This window comes from Acyrthosiphon pisum, unplaced genomic scaffold, assembly GCF_005508785.2.
Source record: "Acyrthosiphon pisum isolate AL4f unplaced genomic scaffold, pea_aphid_22Mar2018_4r6ur Scaffold_21591;HRSCAF=24351, whole genome shotgun sequence".
NCBI classification, from domain to species: Eukaryota; Metazoa; Arthropoda; class Insecta; order Hemiptera; family Aphididae; genus Acyrthosiphon; species Acyrthosiphon pisum.
Genome location: NW_021771075.1, coordinates 18576 through 25582, shown reverse-complemented (window position 1 = coordinate 25582; position 7007 = coordinate 18576).

Here is a 7007-nt window from a genome sequence, read left to right as displayed (position 1 = left end):
TTAGATAATAGATTTATTTTATGATTAAATACAAACCAGAAACCTATTTTGATGTTTTGATAAAATTATATTTATTTTTTGTAGTTCAAAGACGTTCCTGTATATATTAAAAATATCTAAAATGAATGTGTTATATTTTAATAGTTACGTGCCTAAATATAGAATAATTAATAGTTTATATTTTAACTTAATGGCCACGTCCGTGTGGTTTTGCGTTTGGAAGATTTTTATTTATGTTAGTCCCTAGATTTCTTTTTCTTTTTTGTGTTTTATTTTCTACATTAGCTGGACGCCCTACAGGAAATCGGTTGCTACCTCGAGTTAAAGTTATAGATCGTCTAGCAATTGAAGTAGGCTGTACTTTAATTGCACATCCCGATCGTTTACGTAATGGTACAGATGATGATCCAGCAGTGTGTAAAAAAGTCTCCCATGTTCCCTCACTATTAATTTTTTTCAATCGAGTTTCTAACTGTTGTAACCCTGATACAGATGAGCCATATTTATTGTTTAAATTATTCATTAAAGTTACTATACTTTCTATTGATACACTTATAGGTTCTTGTGTGATAACTTTACTAACTTCAGTCCAAGGTAATTGATCTTCTTTGGATGCGTTATCATTTTTAGTATCATGTAAGTTTTCAAAATCATTATTGCAGCTAAGTTTATTTTGTGATGTACTGGGAATAAGAGGTTCAAAAAATGTTAACGGAAGTGAGTCATCACCATCAGCTAAAATAGAAATTGAATGCTTATCTGTCGGTGTCACTGGAGGGAAATTTACTGACACCGCATCAAAATGCATATAAATTGCACATTGATGAAGACAAAATGAACCGTATTTTTCTTTCTGACATGAACAAATACCAATTTTTGTGTTTACTTCATATGATTCATCACTAGACATTTGTATTATATATTCAGTATCAGAAAGTTGACTAATATTTTCTGGTTTAATATCATTTGCTTTTTTTGACTGTGCTCGAAGAAATAATCTAGCTTTAGATGTTCTGGAATTTGCAAACTCCCTAAATCTTCGGCGGTAATAATCATTTAATACTGTACAAACAAAATCTATTAAAGCTATTACGTTGTAAGCTTTGACTCTTGAAAGTACAACGTCTTTGAAAATCCTGACGGTTATTTCTGAATAGTTATTTGTTTGATGACCTCTAACCGTTTCATCTCTCCATGCAAGACACCATTTAAATCTAAAATCCCAATATGAGTCTAAATATTTATTCCAGTTTTCAAATTCCGAATGTTTGGCTATTGCGTATGCTTCCTCTGCCTTAGTTATTGTATCAGCATACAACACTTTTTGAAAACTTTTCATAATATCTTTTCGTTTTTCTTAGGTATTTTGGTTTTGGTTTCCCATAACCAACGCCAGACTGCTTGTAGTACATGAAATACACAAAGTAAATGTTTGCTATTTGGCCAGTTATGATTAAGTGCATTTATTTCTGCTGAAGAATTGTCGGTCATAAAAATCTTTGGATATCCAATACATCCAAAACTATAATTACTAGGCAATGCTTCTTTTGCCAAATTAAATCCAACTTTGTAGGCATCATATGTTTGTCCTAAGGCAATACAATTTGACATTATACTAACACATTTGTACTAAAATTATGTAGGGACTTAGAACTTGCACTTTTTAATACAGTTATGCATTATAATCAATTATAATCAGAGGCACACATTGATATTATAAGGATAGAACGGCTGAAAAACATAAAGACTTTTTTTAAAAAAGAGTATGTATGGAGCAAGATTGGTGGGTTTTAATTTTAATTTTGCCATACCTGTTGTAAAAATTTGGGTGCCACTGAGACAACTGAGTATATTAATTTATCATATTCATACCTTTAGTAATAATAATAGCTAACGGAACAGCTCCTGCAGCACAAGGAGCAAGCATAAATGTGATCGCATGATTTTGCGGATCACATGCAGAAGTTGTATCTACAAAAATTATGTCACTAGATGTCCTAAGCATATGAGCTCTTTTCATCATAGGAGTTATAATCACTACTGCAAATGGATCTTCTTTAAAATTAACAATGATGTCTTGCTTTTCATAAAATATTTTTTTTCTAAGAGTTTCTATCAAAAAAAAAGTAGTTGAACAATCTAATTAGACTAGGTAGCAAAAACATCAGACTGTAGTGGAAAAATTTAAAAGTTAAAATTAATGTATTTTAATAGAAATTTCAAATTGAATCACTTTATTTCTTAAAAATGGTCCAACATTTTGGTATTCTAGTCAGTAGTTTCTCTACTGTCAATTATTTAATTATTAAATAAAACAAAAAATAATGAAGGCCTATCACCTATGTGATGTAAACATTCTAAGCAATTATTCCTAATATTATATTACAAAGTTATTTAATAAAAAAGTTGAAAAATCACAATTAATAAACATTTTAAAATTAGTAATAAAGTAAACAGATAAAAATAATCAAGTATATAAAATTAATATAGTTGTATATACTTAATGACAATGTAGTAACATGTAACAAACTAATTAACATTTTTACTATATCAATAGGCAATAATACAATGTTTCTTGTAAATCTCAAAAATTATAAGTTATTACAATAGGTATACATGTTATGTTTAACAGTCTAATTAACTTCTTTAATATTCTTTAAACAAATTAATGTAAGAAAAAACTATTTTTTTTTAATATAGTTAGCAGCTTTTAAAAAATATTAAATAGAACATTATTTAAGATTAAATATTATAAGGATCTATTAATTTAATAAATACTGTTGCATCATGCATAATATATTAAAAATATTAAAATTAAAACTATAACCTAGGATAAGAAAACCATCATAATATGTAACAGGTAAAATACCAAAACAAATCATACAATATACAATAAGCTATAAGTAACAACATGCATTCCATCAAATTAGTTTAAGATAACAATTATTTAATAAAATAACAATTAGTATAATTTTAAGCATTGTCAATAAGTATAATGTAACTAGGTTAAACTTAATATTGATATTACCGATAGTGCTTTGACAGGTAGTAAAATTGATGTATAAAAAATATGTGAAGACAGAAAGAGGGTCAGTGGGTGGTGATTGTGTGACTCAATTTGCCACAGGAGGTCAATGTTTAATAAAGGTGCTTAAGGGCTATGCCCCTCCCCCCAAAAAAAACCTAGGACATACAATTTTAAAATACTATATTGCAATGGTCTGCTTGCCTTTAATATAATATTCAGTCCCCCAAAGTCAAAAGTTGAAATTGCGCCTATGGGTAAGAACAATCATTTAATTCAGAACATTATATGCTTATAACAAGAATACCAAAATAAATCATAAATTAAGATTGCTATAAGTTAATAAAATATTACAAAAAAATATGAGGTAAACTAATGCTCACTTCAATTAACCCTGAACCACACCGTGGACCAAGGTTTTTAAGACGCCATTGCTCATGCCAATTTTGTACACAGCGGTATGTTGGGTTTATAGCACCATTAGCATAATTTTTCTTATTAAAATCATCATTTAATGATAAGACATGTTCATGAAATTTTGTGGATTCAATTATTCCCATACCATTGTTAAAATACTCTATAAATGTGTTTTGAAGATTTTTTTTAGCTGGTAAAAATCTTAGAGCTTCAGCAGTATCCAATGTATGGGAATGACAACTATAAATCTTTATTGAAGCCAACAAACCATCCTGACAATATTTCAGAATTATTTGAAAAATAAAAATAATGTAATTAATAAATAATAGTCAATGTAAGGTATTTATTAACATTTTAAATTTAAAAATTTAAAAATTATCAACATTCGTCTATAATATAAGTATATTAAACAAAGCTTTTTATGATTGATGTACCTATGGAAATAAATCAAAAATCATAGATTTTTATTAACCTCTAAGAAGTTACAGTGTACTTATGTATGATAAATGTTTAATATATTATGTAGGTACCTATTTATCGTTAACTCAAAATTAAATTTAGGCTAAAATGATATGTTTTCATTAAGTAATAGATGAATATCGACCAAATAACACAAACTGAAATAGGGAATTGTAAAACTTTAGCTTAAAAGCCTATTTTTTTCAATTAGTAAAAAAAAAATTAGTCTGATTAAAAAATGATAGATTACTGGAGAATAATGAAATTATATTTTATGCAGGCAGTTTAAAAAAAATCTAGCTATTAAGTATTTTTTTTGTTGAATTATTTGAACTTCTTATATTGATAGCAACATTTAAAGAAGTATTAATTTATTAACATAGGTACCTAAAAAATTATAATACTTTTATAATATGTTTTACTCATTAAATTACTTTAATAATTATTAGTATTTTTCAAAGATACAACCTCGTTTGTATGAATCACATATTATAGTATTATATTATATATTTTTACAAAAGATTAATTAATTAAAGTAGTTTAGTAATTTATTATTTAGTAATTTAAAAGTTATTAATTTATATTTAGTAATTTAAAAGTAGGTACTAAATAGTTTGGCACTCTTACCTTTACAAAACTATCAGTTTTTCTTGTCCACGGTGTGTCTAATTTTATTGTACATAATATATATGCTGGACATTGAGTGTTTTTGGAATTTCCTTTTATATTTTTTTCAGTTGGCACTTTATTAAATTCACTGTGGTGACAAACAAACTTTTTCCTAATGAATTTTAAATAGTAACAAAACCAAGGGTAATGGTAATTATATTACTTTATTACTAGTTAAATAGTAACAAAAGTATAATGTATTAATGTAACTATGGTTCTAACTATACTTACGAACACAATATTTTTGTTCCACTTGGATTAGAACTCCTAGATATCCACTGAGTTTTAGTTAATAATCCAAATTCCTCGACCCATTGTTTAATATCTTCAATTGTTTTAAGATTACTACGAATCTCTACGTAGTTCAACTTCTCTTCTTTCAATTTGTTTCAAAAAGAGCTCGGAAGGAACATGGTGTATATTATATAATATAAAATATAATAATAGTAGAATAATAATAATATATAATAATATACAATTAATACTATATTTCGTATAATATAATATAATTAATTAATATTTAATTAGTTAGATTATTGATAAGAGGATAATAGCAGGATAATTGATAAATACATAATTTAAATTTGACTAAACTTTTGTTCTACTTACCTATATGAATAGTTTTCCACTCTGCTCATACAAGTTTTAAATAATATTAGGTAACTTATAATGTAGGTATCAAACTTTACAAAAATGTCGGAAGTACTAGGTAGGTATATACCTATAGTTAACTTAGGTGGTAGCAATTGATAATTGATTATGTGTATAGTTTTTTGTTATAATTTTAAATTTATATATAAATTGCTTTAATTATTTCTAAAATTAAATCGAATATAGGACACAGAAGCAGACCTAGATTGTAAAATGACAAATTCTAACATATATTTTTATGATGAAACAAAATACCTAACTTAACCAATAATATATTATAATTAAGTTATTGATTGTTAAAATTTAAGTTTCTTAAACAATGCCTAGTTTAAAAACACCAAAATATATGTTGCATAATAAAAGTTATAATATAAGTTGTTACATATAGGCTAGAAACCTATACAGGTAATTTTATTTCATTGATCTTAGGAGTAGACATTTTAGATTTATGTGAATATGTTTTTTGTATTATTATTTACCTATGTAAAGGTAGGTAGGTATCTATTTATTTGTATTCGATTAGTTTGCTTTATTCTTCTGACAAAAAGTGTTGGTATGAAGACCATAATTTTAAATAAAGATTATACAAATCAAATATTTATTTGATATATTATTTATTGATTTTTTATTTTTATCTAGTTCCTACTTTTAATAATATAATAGATAAGTAGATTCCTCGACTCGAACCATTGATAATTGATTATAAGATTATAATAGCTGATTATTGATAAGAGGATAAGATTATAATTTAAATAATTATATTTTGATAATAGATATATATATGTATATATAATAGATAACTGATATTATGCGCGCGAATTTAAATTAAACCAATCAGGAAAGCCCGGTTGTGAAACAATGTAGGGTATGTTAAAATGCCGCCCGGCCACCGGCGACCGGGCGACGTCCGCGCCAAACTGTCAATTATCTGAAAATGACACAGCCAATGAAAAGCGGCGAACTGGATACAGTTTTGTATGGTGGTTGGCGGGGTAAGGGGTATGCGTATCATAAAGTTGCCAGCATACCATGTTATTTTATCATGCTCCGCAGTATCTGCACGGGTTGGGCGGTTGTGGTTTGCCTGCCGTACCGTCCCGTGTTCGCGGTTGGTGCGTTGGTTGTGGTGGGTGGGTTTGGGGAAATCTTTTTTTGCGCCGGTTTCGGCTGTGGTTGTGTCCGTTAAACCGCGCTGTCCGCATTCGTAGCGCAATTCCGCGGCGGTCAATTCATTAATATATTTTCCCGGCATGACTTCCGGTTGGTTTTCCGGTGTTGTTGCGAGGAGATATAAAATGTGGCTGTTGTCGTTGGAACGGGTATCGCGTTCCTTCGATCAGCTGTGTTGCCCGCTTATCGGTGTTTATTTGCGTACAGAATGTAGGTCAGTGGGTTGTTATTGTTATTGTTGCGCTTGCCGGGCGATCACAGTAACCGGTCTTCGCAGAGTGTTTTCGCGGATGCGCGTGTGTGCGTTATCCTGTGCAATACTGCGATTAGGGAAGGCGGCGGCTGTCGCTTTAAGCGGCGGCGGTCCGATTACGTGGTATTTTTGTCCCGGGTCATCGCGTGTTGACGTAGGCGAGTGGCGGTGCTGGGCGGTGGTGGTTAGACCCTCTCGCGCTCTTGCGTTCCTGCCTAATGCCTACCTACGTCGTGTGTGTTTGGAGCATCGCGCAACGGGGGGTATATGTGGGTGGTAGTGAGTGGTAAGATAGTTTTCACTTACCGGTGATTCCTGTTCGGGGAGCCAGTTGACGCGGACTTGTATTGAGCCGCGTGCTGT